At 40.5% G+C, this 23,380-nt stretch overlaps 1 protein-coding gene across 1 annotated transcript in view; it reads left to right on the forward strand.

The window, feature by feature from the left end:
* Nucleotides 1-23,380, forward strand: part of dennd2b (DENN domain containing 2B) — a 217,559-nt gene that overhangs the window by 44,018 nt on the left and 150,161 nt on the right. The window lies entirely within an intron of this gene.

Below are 23,380 nucleotides of genomic sequence, written 5' to 3' on the forward strand. Positions count from 1 at the left end.
CATTTTTTCAGAGTAAGATCACAGCTAAAAATTATTGCTGTTAACAGCTGGATTGTATAATGCTGATGGAAATGTGATTATGAACGGTTTTCAGAGCCTGATCCTGATCTTGGATCAAGATATCATTTTAGGAGTTCACATGCTTTTAAGTATTTGATGTGTTGAGTCAGCACTGCTGCAGTACCCTGAGGGTGTTTCCCATTCTATCCCACACTTCCAACACATTATCCTTCATGGGGTTTTAAATAAACATTTATTCATGCCCTGAGTGACTGAGGTAACATTTGTGTCTTTTACTTTAGACTTTAGAGATACAGCGCGGAAACAAGCCCTTCGGCCCACTAGGTCTGCGCTGACCAGCGATCGACCCCTGCATGAACAATATCCTACACACCAGGGACAATAATTTACTATTTTATCATAGCCAATTAACCCAACAAACCGTACGTATTTGGCGTGTGGGAGGAAACCAGAGCACTCGGAGAAAACTCATGCGATCACAGGGAGATGGTACAAACCTGTACAGACAACACCTGTGGTCAGGATTGAACCTGGGTCTCTGGCACTGTGAGGCAGCAACTCTACCTCTTTGCTACCGTGCAGTCTATGTCATTTCCTTTGTGGTAACATTCTGATCCACATTCAAAATGTTCAGCTTTGGGTGATGTAGGTAAGTTACAAGGAAAAAATACTGAATATTTGGATTCAAGACAATATTAAATGCCTTTTTGTCATTTAAGGCATGTGGTTATAAAAAAGTTAGTTTCAATCAGTTGTAAAGCATTTTGAAGTGGCTTAAGGATCATTAATTATTTCAGTATTCCAGTCATGTAAGTGTTGCTGTTGGAGCATAACGTGATGGTAAATTATAATGTATCGGCTTGATGACTATGATATTTAAACAACAGGCAATAAACTTCACTGCTGTTAGCTCACTTGCAAGAGAAATAGCTCTGATTACTTTTCCTTATTTTCAAAATTTCTGGAGCAATGTTTCTTTTAGGTTTTATATTTTTAAACTAATCATAACAATTTAAACTAGAAAGAAATGTGTGCAATTTTATCATGGAATCTGGAAAAGAAACACTGTCCTGATTATTTGTAGCCAACTCTGCAGCCACTGAAAATATAGTGAAAATATAGTGCCCTGTAATTATTTTTGTATCCATAGTATATTATTAGAATGTCATAATATTTACCAAGCATATGATGAACGGACTATGTGGCACATTCTGATTTTAATTTAGCTTTCATCAATTCACCTCAGTGATATATTCTGGACACAAACTAGGACTGTTTAGGGTCAGTACAAAGGCAGGCATTTGCAGGTAACACCCTGCATTGCATTGGGGTTTTAATTTAACTGATCAGAAGTCCAGATCACAATAAAATATGTAGGAAGATAAATGACTTTTATGTCCCTTACAATAGGTCCCAAAACAGTTTGACACTTTTTGACCCACAACATGATGATGGTGAATATATTATTAATGTTGATTAAGGTGTATTTATTAGCCAGAATACAAGGGAAAACTGCTCGGTTCATTGTCAAAGTACTATCATGGGATATTTTAAGTTATTAGGAAAGCACGTGGGATCGAGATTTAACCTAATCTGAAAAGCAGTTTTTCCAAACCCTGGAGCATTCTACTTTTACTTCTGAGCCATTGCCAGAACAGGAACCTTCTGGAAGTTGAGGCTCAAGCCACACCTATGCCTCCTCGCTGGAAAATAATAATAATGGCGGCTTTCCATCTTGTTAGCAGGATCACCAAAAGTGCCCGAATGTGATTTTCTAGAGTAACAGGATAATATGTAATTCCAGTCCTGATGTTCCAGTGTGATTTGGACCACACACTAAGCCTCAAAGTGCCTCTAAAGGAGATAGCTGAAAAATTCACTGATTCAGGAGCTGGTAAATCCAAGCTGATTTAGTGCTATGGATATCAGCATCAGGCATTGAGTTCCAGACTGCTACCATCCTATGAGTGGAAAAAAAAGATCTTCTTTCCCTCCTAGGATGGTAGCAGCCTGGAACTCAATGCCTGAAAGGATGGTAGAACAGATATAGAATGTGCTTGTATGTGTACCTGATGAACTGTGGCCTGCATGTTAACTACATCTTCAAGACTCCTGAGATTCTTGCCTTTAGGGTCCTTAATCTATGCAGGTTTCTCCATAATGTGCCATTGGTCCCTTTGCATAGTTAATGGGTAGTAGTACAGAACCAAGGTATTACTCTGTTTGAAAACAAATCCTCTGTACCAGCACTAGGGAGATCCAAATGGCAATATAATATTACAATATTACATTACAATATAATTGTATTATCGGAGTGGGAAATATAACCAATTGTATCCGTCCCATAATCTTCCGATTTACAATATAGGTTATTGAGCTCTTGTGCTTCTGCCGGTTCAATAAAAGTGCCAGGTCCTCTCCTCTGGTCTTTCCTTTGCAGGTATTTAATCCTTTCCTTTGTAAAAAAGTTATTGTTGACCCTTAGTTCTCGTCCTGTCACACAGTCCAATTAACATCATAATAACTGATGCAGAAATTTTATCTTTTCTCCCTTATCTCCTCTAACTTTGCCAATTCATTTAATTCTGCAACCTTTGGCATTTGACCCTTGTGTGAAACGGCCTCTCCATTTCATCCTATCAAAACTTGAAATATTTTAAACACTTCTCTCAACATTTCTCTTGACCTTTTCGGTTCTATGGTGAATAAATAATGTCTCCATTTTCTTCATCAAACCAGTATATTTTCAATAAAATTCCTCAATGTCCTTTCTGAAGTTTTAACATTTTAAAAGTATGTTGCTGACAAGTAAACTTAATATTCCATTTGGGCCTAATCAGTATTTTATAAAAAAATGTATTATCTTTTGTAAGCTGCCTCTCTGCATATAGCCAAGAATCTTGTAAGCTTTTTTTTATTAGATGGGTGCTGATTAGGAATAGTCAGCATGGTTTTATATATGGGATATCGTGTCTCAAAAATGTTGACGAGGGCTAGGCCATAAATGTTGTCTATAAGAACTTGTTCAAGGCCTTTAAGGTTCCGCATGATTAACTGCATTGGATGGTTAGATTGCATGGGATCCAAGGAGAGCTTACTGCCGGACAGAATTGGCTTAATGGAAGGAAGCAAAAGGTGGTGGTTAACAATTGTTCTTCGGACTGGAAACCTGTAACTGGTGGTGTTTGCTGGACTCAGGAATCAGTGCTGGGCCCATTGCTGCTTGTGTTTTTTTATCAATGATTTGGATGACAATGTAGAAGGCATGATGAGTGTGTTTTCAGATGCCACTAAAGTGCTGGGATCATAGATAGTGAAGATGGTTATCAAAAATTACAGCAGGATCACGATCAGTTGGGCAAGTGGGCTGAAGAATGGTTAATTAATTTTAATGCAGATACATTTTGGGAAGTCAAACCAGAGCAGGATCTTTAGAGTGATTTGTTGGGCTCTGCAGAGCAGAGAGGTCTAGTGCAGGTACATATTTCCCTGAAAGTTGTGTCAGAGGTACATAGGGTGGTAAAGAGGGCTTTGGTTCATTGGCCTTCATCAGTCAGGATATTGAGTATATAAGTTGGGACATTACATTACAGTTGCACAAGATGTTGGTGAGCTGGGAAGAGTGCAGAGAAGATTTACAAGTATGTTGCCAGGACTTGAAGGCCTGAGCTATGGGGAGAGTTTGGGCAAGCTAGGACTTTATTCCTCGGAGTGCAGGAGGCAAAGGGGTGATCTTATGCAAGTGTATAAAATCATGAGATGAATTGTAGGGTGAATGCATAAAGTCTTTACCCAAGGTATGAGAATCAAGAACCGAAGGAATTCAGTTTAAGGTCATAGTGATACGGCGTAAAAACATGCCCTTTGGCCCAACTTGCCCGCACCAACCAACATGTGCCATCTACACAAGTCCTATCTGCCTACAGTTGGCCCATATCCCTCTAAACCGATCCTATCCATGCACCCGTTTAAATGTTGCGATATTACCTGCCTCAACTACCTCCTCTAGCAGCTCGTTCTATACACCCACCACCCTTTGTGTAAAAATAATTTCCCCTCGTGTTCCTGGGGGGGGGGGGGGGGGGGGCGGGGGAGGGAAGAGGGAGGAGGGAGATGGAGGAGGTGGAGGGGGAGGGGAAGGGGATAAGGGAGGAAGAAAGAAAGAAGGAAGCCTCCCTGCTATCTGTGTTTCCCTATCGTGTTTCAAGGAAGACTGAACCACTCGGACAAACTGGTGTGGTCAAGACTAGTTTGCCGGGAAGAAACCCTAGACACCTAGTGCCTCACCAAGGCTAAAACTGAGTGGCCAGGGCAAGCCTGAGAAAGCATAACCTCTTCCTGCCCACAGATATCGAGGGACCACATGCACATGCACAGCCAGGAAAATCCAGAGTCCACCAGCATCGCCTCTCCAAGACCAAAGCTGAGCCACCAGGAAGAATCCCGAGACTGCCAGCATCTCCTCACAAGGCATGCGGTGAACCGCATGGGGGAAACCTGATATCGCCACACCTCCTCCTTTGAAGACCAGGACTAAACTGTTGCGATTAGCCAGTGCCATTACAAATGTGCCATGACAGCGGGGGACTGCACCCCCATGTGGTCCTGGACTCAACAGTGTAAATAAAGTGTGATGTGAGTTGACCCTCCTTTGACTGTCACATTTGGAGAGAACGTGGGCAAGACCACACTGGCTACTCATTTGATGGAAGAAGAAATTCAAATGAAGGAAAACGGAATTAAATCACCTTGAGACTGAAAGGTGCCACAATCTCTGCTGCTGAGCAAGCCTACTATCTACCTCTTTGATGACCCTTGGACTTTCCTTGATCTGACTTTGCTGGCTTTACCTTGCACTAAATGTTATTCCCTTATCATGTAACTATACACTGTAAATGGATCGATTGTAATCATGTATTGTCTTTCTGCTGACTGGTTAGCACACAACAAAAAGCTTTTTCACTGTACCTCGGTACATGTGACAATAAACAGAATTCACAGGTAAATTCACAGTGGAACTCTGCATCTTCAGAAGGTCTCAAAGTAATATTTTGCTTTTAGAGAATTGTTGCTGAAAATGTGAACAGAAAATGGTGATAATCTGGCAAATGAAGAAGACACTCAAGTTTCAGGATCGTTGCTAAGGGGGAGGTGGTGGGGGAAATGTGGAAGCATCCTCGCCCTCGGATGCCGCTGTGATCTTTATCACAGGCTGACAGGCCAGGAGAGGCCAATTCCCAGCAGCAGTGGTAACAGCTGGGTCCAATTAGCTTTATTGGTTTGCTACTTGATCCTTGTCAGCCTACTCCCTATAAAACCCAGGCATTCTATCAAGAGGGAAGAAAAGAGGAGTCAACGTGGGATGCCTCCCTGGTAGTTGTGTTCTCCTGTCACAGGAAGATTGAGCCACTTGGACAAACTGGAGACCTCCAGCGCCACTGTGTGATCAAGATTGATTTGCCGGAAATAAACCCTGGACGCAAGCCTGAGTTGCCAGAACCTCTTTCTGCCCACAGACAACAAGGGAAGCACACACGCATACACACAGAGGCAAAAAAAGCTGGTCGCCAAGATAATCCAGAGTCTACCAGCATCGTCTCTTCAAGCCCAAAGCTGAACCACTAGGAAGAAACCCGAGACCACCAGAGATACCAAGACTAAGATATTCGTTTTAGTATCTCTAAACTAAACACGAGCACCTCCTCTCGAGGCTAAGGTGAACTGCAGGGAGAAGCCTGAGATCGCCACACCTACTCCTTCAAAGACCAGGACTAAGTGCTAGGACAGGTCCAAGATCGCCAGTGTCATTGCCCACGCGCTCTGACAACGAGGGACAGTGTCCTCGTGGTCCTGGTCTTTCTTATCGCTGTAAATAAAGTATATCACCTGAGTTCACCCTACTGCGAGTGTCAGTATGGTCATGGCCAAACTGGAGTCATCCCCGACAGCACACCACTCTTTCTTCCTACAAAAATGAGTCACTTAACACAAACCTGCACAGAGTTTCATTTGTCATATTGCTCATTATTTCAGCAAACTGTTTATATCCCCCTTAAGTCTGTTACTCTCCTCATCACTCTTCAATGGGATTTATGCATTTGATGTCACCTGCTAATTAATCTGAAATTAAGCCCTGTGACCATGTAAGGGCTAGTAATATATATCATAGAATGATCACTGTATCACCCTGCATACTTCCATCTAGTCTGAAAGTCAACCATTCGCTTCTACCCTTTGGCAGAATCATATCTTGCAATATGTGAATGTTTAATTCTATGGGCTTAACCACAAATAAGTATCTGTGCGGTGTGACGATGAACACCATGTGAAATTTTAAGTTGACATTTATTTTCCACGAATGCAAAAATGTTTAATGTTCATTTCCAGCATTTTCTTAGTTTAGTTTAGAGATACAGTGCAGAAACAGGCCCTTCGCCCCACCATGTCCGCACCGACCATCGATCCCTGCACATTAACACTATCCTACACTAGGGACAATTTTTACATTTATACCAAGCCAATTAACCCACAAACCTGTAAGTCTTTGGAATGTGGGAGGAAACCAAAGTTCTCTGAGAAAACCCACGCAGGTCACGGAGAGAACGGGGAAAACTCTGTACAGATAAGTACCCATGGCCAGGATCGAAACCGGGCCTGCTGCTGTATGGCAGCAATTCTACCGTCTCGCCACCGTGCCGCCCAAATTGAGTTACACCAGTTTCAGTTACTGAGTTTCTGATTTTTAACTGGTTATGGTTTAAAAAAAATGTGTGGGAAGGAATGGCAGATGCTGGTTTATACCAAAGATTTACTTCAGACTGAGATTCTTAACTCAGCGGGTCAGACAGCATCTCTGGAGAAAAGGAATAGGTGACGTTTTGGGTCGAGGACGTTCTTCAGGCCAAGTGTCTGGGATTCTCAGTCTGAAGAAGCGTCTTGACCTGAAACGTCACCCATCCATTCTCTCCGGAGTTGCTGCCTGACCTACTGAGTTACTCCAGCATTCGGTGTCTATCTATGGTTTTAAAAAAAACTTTGTTTATACTTGCATAGCTGTTTAAACTCATAGAACTGTCTCCCAACAAGGCTTCAACCCTTAAGGTTAGTTTAGAGATACAGCGTGGAAACAGGCCCTTCGGTCCACCAAGTCCACACTGATCATGATCCCCGCACGTTAACACTACCCTACACACACAAGGGACAATTTACACTTATACCAAGTCAATTGACCTACAAACCTGTACGTCTTTGGAGTCTGGGAGGAAACCGAGATCTCTGAGAAAACCCACGCGATCACGGGCAGAACATACAAACTCCTGATAGACCGCGCCTGTAGTCAGGATCGAACCCTGGTCTCTGGCGCGGCAAGCGCTGTAAGGCAGCAACTCTACCGCTGCGCCAGCATGTGGCTGTAGGTGTTGGGGAAGATTGTTCATAAAAAGTAAACTTGCTTTTTTTATATTAAACCTATCACATCCCTTCCGGGGCATTCCAAAGCACTTCACAGCCAACAAAATGTAATCATTGTTGCTGTGTGGGAAATATGGCAAAAAAAAATGTTTGTGTAAGTTTCAGTAATAACAATGTGATTGTGTCCAGATCATCTGTTTTTGTTTAAGCTGAGTGATAGCAAAAGCATGAGGAATAACTACATTCCTGTTCTGTGAAATATTGCCATTGCATTCTCCCACATTTGAGAGAGACACACAAATTAACATCTTGTAATAAGGACAATAATTAGTCACTGTGCTTTAGGGAAAGGAAACTGCCATCTTTACCTAGCATGGCCTATATTTATTTCTAAATCCACAGCAATGTAGTAACTCTTAATTTCACCCTGAAGTGGCCCAGCAAGTTATAGCAAATAGCTAGATAAAAATATAATGGGTATAGTTTATAACAAACCATTATAAAAATTTATTACACCAGATGGATTGCTCAGTATTGATTTAAGTATCAGGTACAGATACAAAAATGTCACACATAGGCTTCCCATCCTTGCAAAATTCTCCTCATGAAAATCTGTAGAAGACCCTAAAAGAGGAGAGCTGTCCAACAAATTAATATTGCAACAGCCAAACACAGCCAACAATAATAAGACTTATCCTGCCCCAGTGATTCCTTATTCTTCCTGCTCCCGTTCAGCAGAAGGTACAGAACCTTGAAAGCGTGCAATACCAGGAACAGCTTCTTCCTTCTGAATGGTCCTTCCATAAGCCATGGTACTGTCTGATTCACCACCACCTCACTGTGAAAATTAGACATTATCTCTGGAACTGATGCACTACAATGCTGAGAATTATATTCAGTACTCTGTATCTTCTCATTTTGCGATCTATTGTATTTGGCTTAATTCTATCCATGTATAATATATCTAATCTGCTTGGATAGTATGCAAAACAAAGTTCTGTACTGTACCTCGGTATAGTTGACAATAATAAGCTTAAACCGATAGCAACAGAAAATGTTGAAAATAGTCAACAAGTCAGGTAACATCTGTGAGAAGGAAAAAGTTAATATTTGAGGGCTACAATAAAAGGTCATCCTAACCTGAAAGTATTTACAGATGTTCTCTAATCTGCTGAGTATTTCCAGCATTGTCTGTTTTTTTATATATTTCCAGCATGTGGTGAATTTTGCTTTTGCTTCTGACATAGCAATGGCACAGTGCTGCAGCGGTAGAGCTGCTGCCTTACAGCACCAGAGATCCGGGTTCAATCGTGACTATGGGTGCAATCTGTACACAGCGTGTACGTTCTCCCTGTGACCTGCGTGGGTTGTCTCCGGGTACTCTGGTTTCCTTCCACATTCCAAAGACATGCAAATTTGTAGATCAATTGGCTTCTGTAAATTGTCCATAGTGTATAGGATAGAACTTGTATAATAGTGATCATAGTGATCAAAAATGAAAGAGGTCCATTTATATGGTGAATTTTATAAACTTAGGATGTCCCAAAGGATTTTGCAGCTAAAAAATGATAGTTTTAACTTGCATGTTTAGAACATGTGTCGATGTCTGTCTCTCTTTTAACCTACAGGAAGATACTGAGATAAATCAGTTTGAGTGACCTCTAAATGGTACCTGAAAATAGACAGAGAAAAACTGGACAGAGAAAAAACAACCTTCACTTCACTTACAGAACAGGAACAAGCCCTTTGGCCCACAATGTTTGTGCTGAACATGATGCCTAGCTGAACTGATCTCATCTGTTTGCATAGGATCCATATCCTCATATTCCTTGTGCTTCCATGTGTCTATCCAACAGCCTCTTAAATGCCACTATCATATCTGTCTCGCTCATCACCCCTGGAAATACGATGCAGGTCCCCACCATGCTCTGTATTAAAAACAAAACTTGCCCCTACCTTCTCAATCTCAAAATGCCCTGGCATATTTATTCTCCACACTGACCTCTCTGTCCTCCTTAACCTCGGTGAATACAGATGCAAAGTACTCGTTTAATACCTCGCCTACATCTTCCGACGCCAAGCATAGATTCCCTTCTTTATCTTTGAGCAGTCTTACCTTCTCCCTGTTCACCTTCTTATTTTTTATGCATGGATAAAGAGCCTTGAGATTTTCCTTAATCCGTGTTGCCAATGACATTTCATGGCCTTTTCTATCCCTTCTAATGAAACCTCATGTTTTAAGAAACCTCGTGTTATAGTAAATTGCTTTATAAAAATAATTATGTCAGTAGGGAAAAGGAGGTCAGGGCCTAGACAACTTGAGACTCTCAATAACTAAGTTTTATTTTCTCTGCACCTGGAGTATTGCGTACAGTTTTGGTCTCCAAATCTGAGGAAAGACATTGTTGCCATAGAGGGAGTACTGAGAAGGTTCACCAGACTGATTCCTACGATGTCAGGGCTTTCATATGAAGAAAGACTGGATAGACTCGGCTTGTACTCGCTAGAATTTAGAAGATTGAGGGGGGATCTTATAGAAACTTACAAAATTCTTAAGGGGTTGGACAGGCTAGATGCAGGAAGATTGTTCCCGATGTTGGGGAAGTCCAGAACACGAGGTCACAGTTTAAGGATAAGGGGGAAGTCTTTTAGGACCGAGATGAGAAAAACATTTTTCACACAGAGAGTGGTGAATCTCTGGAACTCTCTGCCACAGAAGGTAGTTGAGGCCAGTTCATTGGCTATATTTAAGAGGGGGTTAGATGTGGCCCTTGTGGCTAAAGGGATCAGGGGGTATGGGGGTATGGAGAGAAGGCAGGTACAGGATACTGAGTTGGATGATCAGCCATGATCATATTGAATGGCAGTGCAGGCTCGAAGGGCCGAATGGCCTACCCCTGCACCTATTTTCTATGTTTCTATGTCTATGAAACTGAACATCCATAAAAAACAGCTATTATATTTCCTGGCCACATTTTGGGAAATCTGATCACCAGGCTGTGCTTCGAGGTTGACAATGTACAAGTTCCCCAGTCTTCATGCGTTTTGCTGTTATGCACTTGTACAGTTAGACTTTAACCTCGTGAATTCTCATTTTTGAATCCTTAGCTACCGCAGCATGTAACTACCTCTGCATTATTTCTACAGGATAAGGTGGTATCTAAACAGCTCAAAAAGGATACTTTACTGCAGTTTGTGTCCAAATTTGACAATAAAACACATCTCATTTTGAGTTAAGCATTACAAATTGAACCGAAAGATAACAGATTAGCACTTCAGGAGCAGAAATCTTTGCAAAATTCAAGCTTTTTTTCAGGTCATCTTGATTAACTGTGTCTGAAGCTGTTAAGCTTTGTCTTCCCTCAATGGTTTTGACTAAAATGTAATTGGGTTTGATATCACATCAATTTAGTATCAAAATATTATTAGTAACATAGCATACTGTGGCTGGTCCCACGTTCCATTTTGTTTCAGAAATGTTATCTTTCAAATTTTTTATGATTCACCATTGCATGGCTAAGAGTTGTTCTGTAAATAGGTATTTTTAAATTGTGATCCAGACTTTATGAAAACAATGCCTAAAATGACCTCCTTCTGTGTTTATATTTAACAATCATACAGCGATACTGCACAGAAACAGGCCCTTTGGCACAACTGTGTAAGAAAGAACTGCAGATGCTGGTTTAAATCGAAAGTAGACACATGGCACCTTTGGTACAACTCGTCCATGCCGACCAAGATGACCCATTTAAGCTCATCCCATGTGCCTGCATTTGACCCATATCTCTCTCAACCTTTCCTATCCATGTACCTGTCCAAGTGTGTTTTAAATGCTGTTATAGTATCTGCCTCAACTACCTCCTTTGGCAGCTCATTCCATATACTTGCCACCCTCTGAGTGGTAAAAGTTGCCCCTCAGGTTTGTATTAAATCTTGTCCCTCTCACCTTAAGCATATGTTTTTGATTCCCCTACCTTGGGTAAAATACTCTGTTCATTCACCCCATTTATTGCAACGTTACAACATTTTGAGATTTAAAAAATCAAGCCTGTAATTTATCCCATCAGACAAAGCATACAAAGAACTTTAATTTAATACTAAATTCACTTTCATATCTTCAGTATTAAAAAAGTGATGGTAATTTTCATACTCGGAAATTAGCATCTTGTTCCCTATTACTTTTCCATTGACTTAACACAAAAGCTGTGATCGAGGACAGTCAAAAGCCTATAACTTTATTACAAATTAAGAGAACTGAATGAATTTTTCAACTATTATAGATTGAAGCATTCTGAAACATCTTACTTGGATGACCTGAAATTAAAGCATGTAATTAGTTAGTTACCTAATGGTAGCTAATTACAAAATTGACCGCTGTGACGGAAATAGTAATAAACACCGAGACTGCCTTGAAAATTCAAAAATGTGATATTCTCAAGATCTTTAATATCATTGTATTATATGCTGCAAGTTCATAACAGTCAGGTAAATAAATTATAATTTCTAGCAAAAGACCAAGTCTTTATGGAGAAGATCAGTTGCTAGCTGGTACATTGGCATATCATAATCAGTAGCATCATCATACTCCTCAGATTGTAACCAATAAGCAACTCTGTACACCTTGTTTTTCCTCAACTTTTCAATTTTGTAAACTTGCAAACTACAAGTTTTTGGTCTTCAAACCACGCATAACATGCCTTTCTGCCCACTACTTTCCCCATTAAGAATGTCCTGTAGATCATCATATTTGGAGTAGTTCAAATACGGATAATCTCTGCGAATGGTGTCTGAATCGGTCTCTTTTGCTGGGCATTTGGATCGACAATTTTGCATTTCTTCTTCGGAGACATCTGTTTAAAATGTAAAGAAAAAAAACACTGAACACCATTAACAGAAACAAGTTATTTGCAATGATAAAGTTAAATGCTATAACAAATAGTAAATACCCATCAAAAAATTCATATTCATCAGTTTCATCAAATCAATTAAATTAATCTAATTAATTAAATTAATCTAAATTCAATTACTAGATCTAAACATCTATCAATTTCTTAAGAAAAGGCTAAAATGTTTAAATAGCCTAAGTATCCAAATAACAAATAACAAACTGATCCCATTCACACAAGAATTCACAACATAACATGATTTTTAAATCTCACTTTGTCATGAATTTATATGCCAAATGGAAGGAATTTAATGTTTAATTCCCATAAATTAATCCAGAAACATCCACTCTCAAGATAATCAAAATCGTTATTTTTTGCACAATACATCTGACTAAAACTGTACTGTGGATATTTAGTATGAAAATATTGATCATGGATGGACAATAACACAAAATATAGATGATTTAGATGTTCGTAAGACATGATTGTGCAAAAAATAAATACATTTGATTATCTTGAGAGTGGACGTTTCTGGAATGTGATTGATTTACTTAAATCCAGCCATTAAATCATCCAGCACATTTTTTTTGTAAAACGGGAACGGTAGTGCGAACGATTTTTCTTCATCTGCTAGCAGCCCGAGGAAATCCCTCTCCGACAACCAATACACCTCCTGCATTTTATGTCTATCATCTGCTTTATAATTATGTATTATTCTATCATTGTCCTTTAATATCTGGTATTACAGAGAAAATAATCCAAGTCAATGTAATCTTCCCTTATATTCTCTAATATGGGAATATTAGAGCTGATATTCTCTAATCCAGCCATTAACCCCCATTTGCACTAATCATACATTAATCCCACATTTTAATCAGCTACTTGTCCAACCTCCCCCCCCCCCTTCCCAATTTACAGCTGCAATTCACATTAACCTACCAATCTCCAGAAACTGGACTCACCTGGAGGAAACCCAGGCAAGAGAATGTGCAAGCTCCACACTGACAACACCCAAGCTCACGATTGAACCTGGGTCTGAAGAAGGGTCTCGACCTGAAACGTCACCTATTCCTTTTCTCCAGATATGCTGTGTGACCCACTGAGCTACTCCAGCTTTTTATATCTATCTTTGGTGCACTAGTTATACCACTCTCCTGCCCGACAATGCATCACACCATGAAACTTTGTGTACCATCTAATCTCTCGAGGATTAAATTATAGAAAAGCAAATATGCTTGAGTAATCAGGACCAATTGAGGGTTCAGGGCATTACAAAATGCTCCAGAGTGATTTGCACAATCACACCAATAATTTGCATCTTCCAGTATTACTATGAACATATCACTGCTTTGGTTTAGAACACCTGTAAATCAACCTAGAAGAGAATGCAGCATAGTAACCACCAAGTGCCGACCACACACGTGGGGCAGGAAACAGATGGTGTGAGGGCCTCCTTGACTATTTCCTGCAGTGAGTTTTGTAAAAGGAAATCATTAATTTCATTTTGACATGTGGAATTATGGAATTATTTGTTTTAACAGTATATTTTAGAATAGATCGAACTACGAATTGTGTTTTTTTTGCATAATTTACAATTTTCTGTACATTAATAAATTGCAGATTATTAGTTCTAATAAAATCATTTATGAAGCTTCCCAGTACACAAGGTGCATTTAACTCTCCTGTATTATTGACTGGGTGTGGGTCGATGGAACAAGCTGCCAGATGTGGTAGTTGTGGCAGGTACTATAACAGCATTGAAAAGATACTTGGACAGGCACATGGATAGGAAAGGTTTAGATGGTTATGGGCCAATCGCAGGCAAATGGGACTAGCTTAGATGGGGCATCTTCGTTAGCATGGATGAGTTGGGCTGAAGGGTCTGTTTCTATGTTGTATGACTCTATGACTTGTGTGTAACTAGTGAAGCTCCATATTAAGTATTGATGTGAGCACAGTGGTGGCAGGTGCCTACATAACCAAATAAACTCCAATTGATACTTTAAATGTCATTTTCAATAAGACTAATTCTATAAAACTCACCCCACTGCCAAGAGTCTACCTCGCCAGAATTGCTGTGTTCATTGTTTTAAAGACGTTACCTCCTGTTGCCTGTACATGCAGAGCAGTATAGATGTTGACTAAATGCTTCTCTGCAACTCCATGGATACCCGACTTCAAAGAGATCACATGATGGGTAACTCAGCGGGTCAGACAGCATCTTTTGAGAAGAGGAATAGGTGACGTTTCGGGTTGAGACCCTTCTCGAGCAGGTCAAACAGTCTGAAGAAAGGTCTCGACTCGAAATGTCACCTATTCCTTTTCTCCAGAGGTGCTGCCTAACCCGCTGAGTTACTCCAGCTTTTTGTGTCCATCTTTGGTTTAAACCAGCATCTGCAGTTCCCGATGAGGGGAACCACTGTGAGTAAATAATTCTGAGGATGAAAGATGTCTAGAAATCCTTCTTTCGTGCCATTATGAATTACAGCTACTCACATTTATACAAACAACTTTGTATAAGTTCCTGACAAGAAATTAACATTTTGGTAATATAATTTCCTCTGTTTATCTTGTTTGTGGACTATTTTCCCCACTCACTTGACCTTACTTACATCTGAATACTAATTTTGAATTTATTTTTCTTTCCTGAGCCATCATTAACGTGCTTTACAAGTTTTATGTGCAGATTATGTGGAATTATTTGAGAGATCTTAAAGAATCAGTAATGCATGTGATGCTGATTGGTCATAATATTTAGTTTTCAATCCCATGTGTTATCATTTTGTCAGGAATGAAATAGAATGAAAAATAGAATTCTACCTAATTTGTTGGACAGAAATGGAAAACAGCTTATACTTTAAATGTCAATGCGTGTGTGTTTGTGTTTATTTCTGTGTCTGTCTGTTTTACAGTATGTGTCCATGGTGGTGTGAGATGTTATAAGGATGACTCATAGTTAAGTTATTGTTTTGGTCCAGGTGTCAAATAGTTAAAAATCCTACTGACTTGCTGTGCTTCACTCGGAGTACTTGGTTACTAGTACAAAGATGTAACCAAAAGCATGTCTTAGGTTGACCTCCTCTCCCTTTGGCATGTTTCTCCCCACTATCAGGCACCACCCAGGAATGGGCCAGTTCTGGTAAGCATAAGCGGCAGAAGGGATGGTGTTACAAAAAAAAAAAAAATAACATGTACATTGTTGGGCATCACAGTAGAGTTGCTGCCTTACAGCGCTTGCAGTACCGGAGACCCGGGCTCGATTCTGACTACGGGTGCTGTCTGTACAGAGTTTGCATGTTCTCCCCATGACAATGTGGGTTTTACCGAGATCTTCGGTTTCCACCCACACTCCAAAGACGTACAGGTTTGTAGGTTAATTAGCTTGGTAGAAGTGTAAATTGTCCCTAGAGTGTGTAGGATGTGTTAATGTGCGGGGATCACTGGTCGGTGTGGACTCGGTGAGCCGAAGGGCCTGTTACCGCACTGTATCTCTAAACTAAACTAAATATGAAATTGTTCATCATAGAAATAAAATCACTGTCAATATGTTGTTGGCACGCCAACTGAAATTAATTCCTGGTATTAGGTTTATTCCTAAAATACTCTGTGACTCTATTTCTCTGATGAAGAGCAATGTATGTGTATTTTTTTTTGGCTTCATATCCTTCTACCACTTCCTTGTTAGTTCACTCAAAAACTAATCCCACTGCTCTGCACTTTCCTCATTAATCAGTCCTCACCAGCAAAGTGCAGATCAGTGAGATCTATTTTTGTTGTTTAGCATTACCAATGGCAACCAAAGCCTCACCTTATGAGAGATATGCACTTTGTCCTTAGATTCACTCCTCTAGTTCAACCTTTGCTGCAATTTAAAGCTAACTTTTTCTATTTTTCCCAACTCCCCCCAACCTGACACATGGTCAGGTCGCGGGGAGTTCCCCCCCGCCACGGGTACCATGTAATCCCATGCTACCTGCTCCACCGTCTCCCCCACCTGGTTTGCCAGGTGAGGAGGGGGCTGTGGACCCCCAGCAGGACCAAAAACAAGACCTGTCAAAGGGCGGATGAGCTTCTAGCGAGCCAACGGCCATCCACACTTCAGTAGAAGTTGCGATCATTGTCGTACATAGCATTGTAAGGAATTATGATAAAGCACACACACCAACCTCAGGAACTGGAGGACAGAGATGTGTGGTGCGTCCATCACCGTTCCCGTTGGAAACCAGCACCACTGCTAATGTCTCCACAGCAAGTCTGTGTACAAACAGAATTAACATGTTGGATCATGTTATGGGTCAAGTGTTTCCTGCACTTTCTGATTGTTCACAGATGTCACGTTCTTCTCTGATCCAGGACCTTGTCCCCATGACTCATGCTGTCCCCACTGCCATCTAAACCATGGATATTGACTATCCCCATCCCTCAAACCCAACCTTACTACCTACCCCATCGCAATACATTCTTGTTAGCAAGAATGTGCAGAGCTGAAATAATGACAGTCAGCTGACCTAGAATTTTCAGACTAACAAAAATAGAAAATAGATGAATGCATAATTACAAGTTTGCAATCTTTGCAACTCACAAGGAATGAAGCTTTTCATTTTAAGTGGTGCTTTATAAACTAATCTTATTGATATGTACTTTCGTACAGCCGGTTCATGATATTTTTTTATCAATGAGAACAGGATATGTTACAGGATATGTTCAAGAAGACAAGAGAATGACAAAAAGTTGTTTGAAGTAATCTGACTGCTAAAACATTGTGTCTTTCTAACACAGTAGATGTAGAATTCAATTTGACAAATGGCTTGAGATATCATGCACAATGAGAGTACTGAAGATAGGAAACCGTTAAATGTCACAGTCAATTGTTCTTTGTCAGATAATTCAATGATGCTTTATAGTCAATTATATTATAATGTATACTCAATGAAAAATATGAGTGAGGATTAATCTTAGATTGGCCTTTTTGAATGAACAGACGTTTGAGAGAAAGGACATCTTTAAGCTTCAATGAGAGCTTTCAAGCCATCAATTGTTGGATTGTTTAAAAGAAGTATACATACAAAGAAGTCACCAGAGATCCTTGAGCAGGGTCATTTTACAAAGCAATACTTGGACTATTGCAAATTAAGGTCATAAGTTCGTAAGGAATAGTAGAATTAGGCCATTTGGCCCAATAATTCTACTCCGCAATTCCATCATGACTGATCTATGTTTCCCTCCTAACCCCATTCTCCTGCCTTCTCCCCATAACCTCTGACACCTGTACTTGACACCTAAATTCTGTGTAATATTGAAATCTTTAAACTTTGAAGTTTTGGTTGAATTGTGCATTTACAAGGTTTATGTTTGTTATATTATAGACAAATTAAAGAAAGTCTGTTAGTCGAATTCACGTGACAAATTAGTTTTATTTAGTTTCAAGATACATCATAGAAATGGGCGCTTCGGCAATCACCCGTACACTAGTTCTATCCTACACACTAGGGACAATTTACAAGAAGCCAATTAGCCTACAAGCATGCACATCTTTGGAATGTAAGAGGAAACCGGAGCACGCAGAGAAAACCCACGGGGTCACAGGGAGAACGTAAAACTCCATACAGACAGCACCCGTAGTCGGGAACAAACCCGGGTCTCAGGCACTGTAAGGCAGCAACTCTACCGCTGCGCCACTGTGTTGCCTCAGTGTTAATTTTATTCAGTGTATCATTTGGACATGCAGCTTGGAAACAGGGTGCAACAACAAATGATTTTGCTCTGGAACTCTCTCCTTCACTAACTAATGATTTAAGTTCATCTATAAATGAAGAATTAAGAATGGAAAAATGTAGTGACCTCAGAACCAGTTGTATTTTTCAACTTTTGGGAATAGGTTTCAAATGGAAATAGGTTTGGAAATAGGTTTCAGCTAGAATAAAGAAAATCCTGTTAAGTGCCATCCATCCATCATCTCTCAACCCAATTAGCTATTAATGTAAAATTATAAATAGTTTTTAATTGGGTAATCTCAAGCAAGAAGATAATAAGGGTGCCTAGTTTGGGAAATTGAATCTAGGGTAAGGTCGTGATTGAAGTAAACCTTTCAGGATAGTTAGAAGGGATAGTCCAGAGTGGTGATTACAAACTTCCCTCTGGAAGGATCTTGCAATTTATAATGGCCAATTAATTTACCAATCTGCACGTCTTTGGCATAGTCATAGAGTAATACAGCGTGGAAACAGGCCCTTCGGCCCAACTTGCCCACACCGGCCAACATTTCCCAGCTACACTAGTTCCACCTGCCTGCGTTTGGCCAATATCGCTCCAAATCTGTCCTATCCATGTACCTGTCTAACTGTTTGTTAAACATTGGGATAGTCACTACCTCAACTACCTCATTTGGCAGCTTGTTACTTACCCCACCACCCTTTGTGTGAAAAAGTTACCCCTCAGATTCCTATTCAATCTTTTCCCCTTCACCTGAACCTATGTCCTCTGGTCTTCGATTCCTACTCTGGGCAAGAGACTCCGTGCATCTACCCGATCTATTGCTCTCATGATTTTATACACCTTATCACCCCTCATCCTCCTGCGCTCCAAGGAATATAGTCCCAACTACTTCACCTCTGCCTATAGCACAGACCCTCTAGTCCTGGCAATATCCTCGTAAATCTTCTCTGTACCCTTTCCAGCTTGACATCTTTCCTATAACACGGTGGCCAAAATTGAACATAATACTCTAAATGTGGTCTCACCAACGTCTTATACAACTGCAACATGACCTCCCAACTTCTATACCCAATACTCTGGCTGATGAAGGCCAATGAGCCAAAAGCCTTTTTGATGACCCGATCTACCTGTGACATCATCAGGGAACTATGCACCTGTACTCCAAGATCCCTTTGCTCTACAACACTACCCAGAGTCCTACCATTCACTGTGTACGTCCTGCCTATGTTTGACTTCCCAACATGCAACACCTCACATTTTTCTGCAATAAATTCCATCAACCATTCCTCAGCCCACTTGGCCAATTGATCAAGATCCTGTTGCAATTTTTCACAACCATCTTCACTATCTACAAATGTGCTAATCTTGCCATGTATGTTCTCATCGCCTACAAATAAGTGTTACATCTCCTGCGATTGCAGTACCTGGTGGTTTGAGTGAGAAGGGAGGAATGAGCCAAGGATAGACATAAAAAGCTAGAGTAACTCAGCGGGTCAGGCAGCATCTCTGGAGAAAAGGAATAGGTGACGTTTCGGGTCGAGACCCTTCAGACAGAGTCAGGGGAAAGGGAAATGAGAGATATAGATGGTGATGTGGAGAGATATAGAATAAATTAATGAAAGATATGCAAAAACGTAATGATAAAGGAAACGGGCATTGTTAGCTGTGGGCTAGGTGAAAACGAGTAGCAGACAATGAAACTCATCAGGACGACATTGAAACTAGTACAACAAAATGGGTGGGGGAGGGATGGAGAGAGAGGGGATGCTAGGGTTACTTGAAGTTAGAGAAATCAAAATTCACACTGCTGGGTTGTAAGCTACCCAAGCGAAATGTGAGGTGCGGTTCCTCCAATTTGCGTTGGGCCTCACTCTGACAATGAGTTGCGGAGGGGCTGGTCCCTGCAGAAGGATGAAAGTTGTGACTGGTGGTGGGATCACATTTAAGGTGAAGGAAATGTCCGTGAATGATGTGTTGGATGTAAAGGCTAGTGGGTGAAAAGTGCACAACTACAGAGGAGACATTGGTGAGGAATCCATATATGACATCAGGGTGAGAAACCATGTTTACTATAGAAAGAGGACATTTCGAATGTCCTAGAATGGAAAGCCTCATCTTGAGAGCTTATGCAGCAGAGAAATTCAGGGGTGGAGATGGTGCAGGAAGGAAGAAGACTTAGTCCAGATAACTGTGGAAGTCGGTGGGTTTGGAGTTTGCGCACAGTCTGCCAAGTCCTGCTGGAGATCATCTCTCTAAACACTTGCCCTCGGTCCGCCAACGCCTGCTGGATCTCATGTTTACTAACCATTTTAATTCCCCTTCCTATTCCCAACTGACCTTTGCTTCCTGGGTCGCCTTCAATGCCAGAGTGGGGCCACATGCAAACTGGAGGAACAGCACCTCATGGTCCCCTTGGGTAGCCTTCAACCTAACAGTATAAACATTGAATTCTCCAATTTCAGGTAACTAACCTACTAACAACACCCCCACCACCACCCCTCTCTTTCCCATGGCCCACCGAGATTCACACCATTTCACCCTTCCCGTGTTCCCTTCCACCCACATTCCTTCCACTGGCTTCACAATTTTCACTACTTCTAACCTTATCTCACACTTTTGTCTCTTCAGCACTGGCCTTGGTCCAAACATTTGTTTAGCAAAATAAACTCTCACCTGCAACCACTATCACTTTTCAGGCTTTGAAATGCTCCACATCTCTTCCAGCTTTCTTCCCCCCCCCCCCCCCCCCCAAAATCAGTCTGAAGAATAGTCCCGACCTGAAACTTCACCTATCCATGTTCTCCAGAGATGCTCTTTGTGTCTTTTTTTGTGAGCCAGTTCCTCATGCCTCCATTCCAATATATCCAAGCGTGTTCATGATTTAAAGCTGGGTGATGGTCAGAGGTGTTAGGAAAATGCAGAGAGCTTCAAAGGTATATACAGTATGAGCAAATTACCATGTATATGGCAAATGAAAGATAATGTAGCAAAATATGAAGTCATCTGCTTTTGTTAAAAAATATAGGAACATTTAATATTTTTAAAATAGGAAGAGGCTAAAATTTGTTGGTATTGCGAAGGATTCAGATGTCTGCGCATAGATCACTAAATTAACATGTAGTTACCATCCAATAGTTAGGAAAAAGGTAAATAGACCTGACATTCAGGTAGATTTGAGAACACGACTAAATACATCTTATCGTGATTATATAGGTCTCTTGTGAGACTGCACTTGGATTATTGTGTATTGGTTTGGCCTATCCTTCTCACATAAGGGAAGATATACTTGAGGTAGAGTAAGTGCAATGGATATTTACCAGTTTGATTCCTGGCAGAAGAGGTGTTTTACCTTCAAAGATATTAAACAGACTAAGCCTACACTAAGACTAGAGAGTCGAATAGCGTCTGCTTACTCCCTTTTCTAATCTTCTAAATCTATCTACTTACTGGCTGCATTTGGGCATGACATCATTCAATCTCACTGAAACACTCAAAATTCTAAGAGGCTGGACAAGGCGGATACATAGATGTTGCTCTTCTTGGATCATGCTCTGAAGAGATAGGGAACTTGGAAGGGGGAAAAAGGTAGAGAATCTTTGGAATTTTCTATTCGAGGGACAGGGCAGCTGTGACTCTGTATATATTCAAGCAAATTATAAAATATTTAGAAATTAAGGAAATTAAAGGCTGTGCCAAGACTGCAGGAAAATCACTCCGGAGGAAAGAATCCACTGCAATCTTGTTGAAATGTAGCACGGGTATGAGAAGGCCAAATACTCATGCTGCTATTTCTATATTGTTGTTTCCTTGCCTCTTTCTTAACTTGATCTTGAGATAACACAACGTCTCAGGGAATCTGGATTTAGTGTAGAAGACTGCAACGGCCAATTTCTTCTGAGCTGTTTACCATTGTTCCTCAATTTGCAGCATTGTTTTTTATCTCTTTGTTAGCCAATTACTCTAATCCCACTCTCCAGTTTAATGCCATTAACTTGCATTTTTTTTTCTCATTTTAAGGAAAATTCAAATTTCCTTTTAACCTGTCTATGCTCTATATGATTCCACCTCTGAGGAGGAGGTTTTTTCCAGTCTTTTTCTTTGTAAAACAATCAATGTAAGGAATGTGAAAGAATAATGCTGTAATTAGCAGAGTCCCTGAGCTGGACATAATTAATGATAACATTATTTAAACAACGTGTTCAACTTTATTGCAAAGTAGCTTCAGAGACAGATTCAATATTGCAAAATATTCCTTGTCTGCAGGAGCAATAGATTATGAGAGTTTACCCAGTGTACCATCCTACTAATGGAACTCAAGTAAACTAAATATTGAAATGGAAATTTTAAGGACGTATTATAAGATAGATGTCTGGCACCTGACCAAAAAGAAACAGTGACACTAACAAAAAACAGTAAATTCTCTTCCACTCTACCTGATCTAACAATATTGGCCTTGGTGACAAAACAATTAAATTGTGATATGCTTTTGGATGCTGTCTTCACTCTAATAACCATAAACAATCGCTAAACAGAAAGTGGTCGGAAAAATAGATTAGTAGATAAATTTTATCAATAAGATGCAAAATGTCTAAAATCCAATGCACAAGTTACAAACATTCATAAATGGAAAGAAAAGAAGGCAGCGTATATTCTGGGCGTGTTGCTAGGCATGTCTGTAAATATTTCAAGCACAATAGCATTATTTAGCTGTCACTTTGGTTGGATCTGAATATTAATGGTCCACATAATGATAATTGAATGGATGACATACTTTACCCTTTGAGAACAGAATGCTGATAATACGTTGTTTCCACACATATAAAACATTACGTCCTGAGCATATCTATTTCCATATTTTAGTATGGAGACGCAATAAACTGCTGATGCTGGAATCTTGAGTAACAACAAAAGTGCTGGAGAAATTCAGCGGGTCTGGTAATAGCTGTGGAAGGAATGGACGGACGACTTTACTATTCGGGACCCTGTCACGGCTGAAACAGGGTCCTGACCCAAAACGTCGGCTGTTCAAGAAGGAACTGCAGATGCTGGAAAATCGAAGGTAGACAAAAGTGTTGGAGAAACTCAGCGGGCGAGGCAGCATCTATGGAGCGAAGGGAATAGGCAATGTTTCGGGCCGAAACCCTTCTTCAGACGTCGGCTGTTCATTTCCTCCATAGACGCTGCCTGACAGACTGGGTTTCGTCAGTACTTTGTGTTTTATTTCACGAGAGTGATTTACAAACTTGCTCTACGTCAGACAGCGAGGAGAAAGACGGCTCTTTCCAAAACGTTTTTTTCAAATCAAAAGGCATATGTTTCATGGAGCCCTCTCAGAACTGCAAGCAGGA

Source organism: Amblyraja radiata, chromosome 20 (genome assembly GCF_010909765.2).
Source record: "Amblyraja radiata isolate CabotCenter1 chromosome 20, sAmbRad1.1.pri, whole genome shotgun sequence".
In the NCBI taxonomy this organism is placed as follows: Eukaryota; Metazoa; Chordata; class Chondrichthyes; order Rajiformes; family Rajidae; genus Amblyraja; species Amblyraja radiata.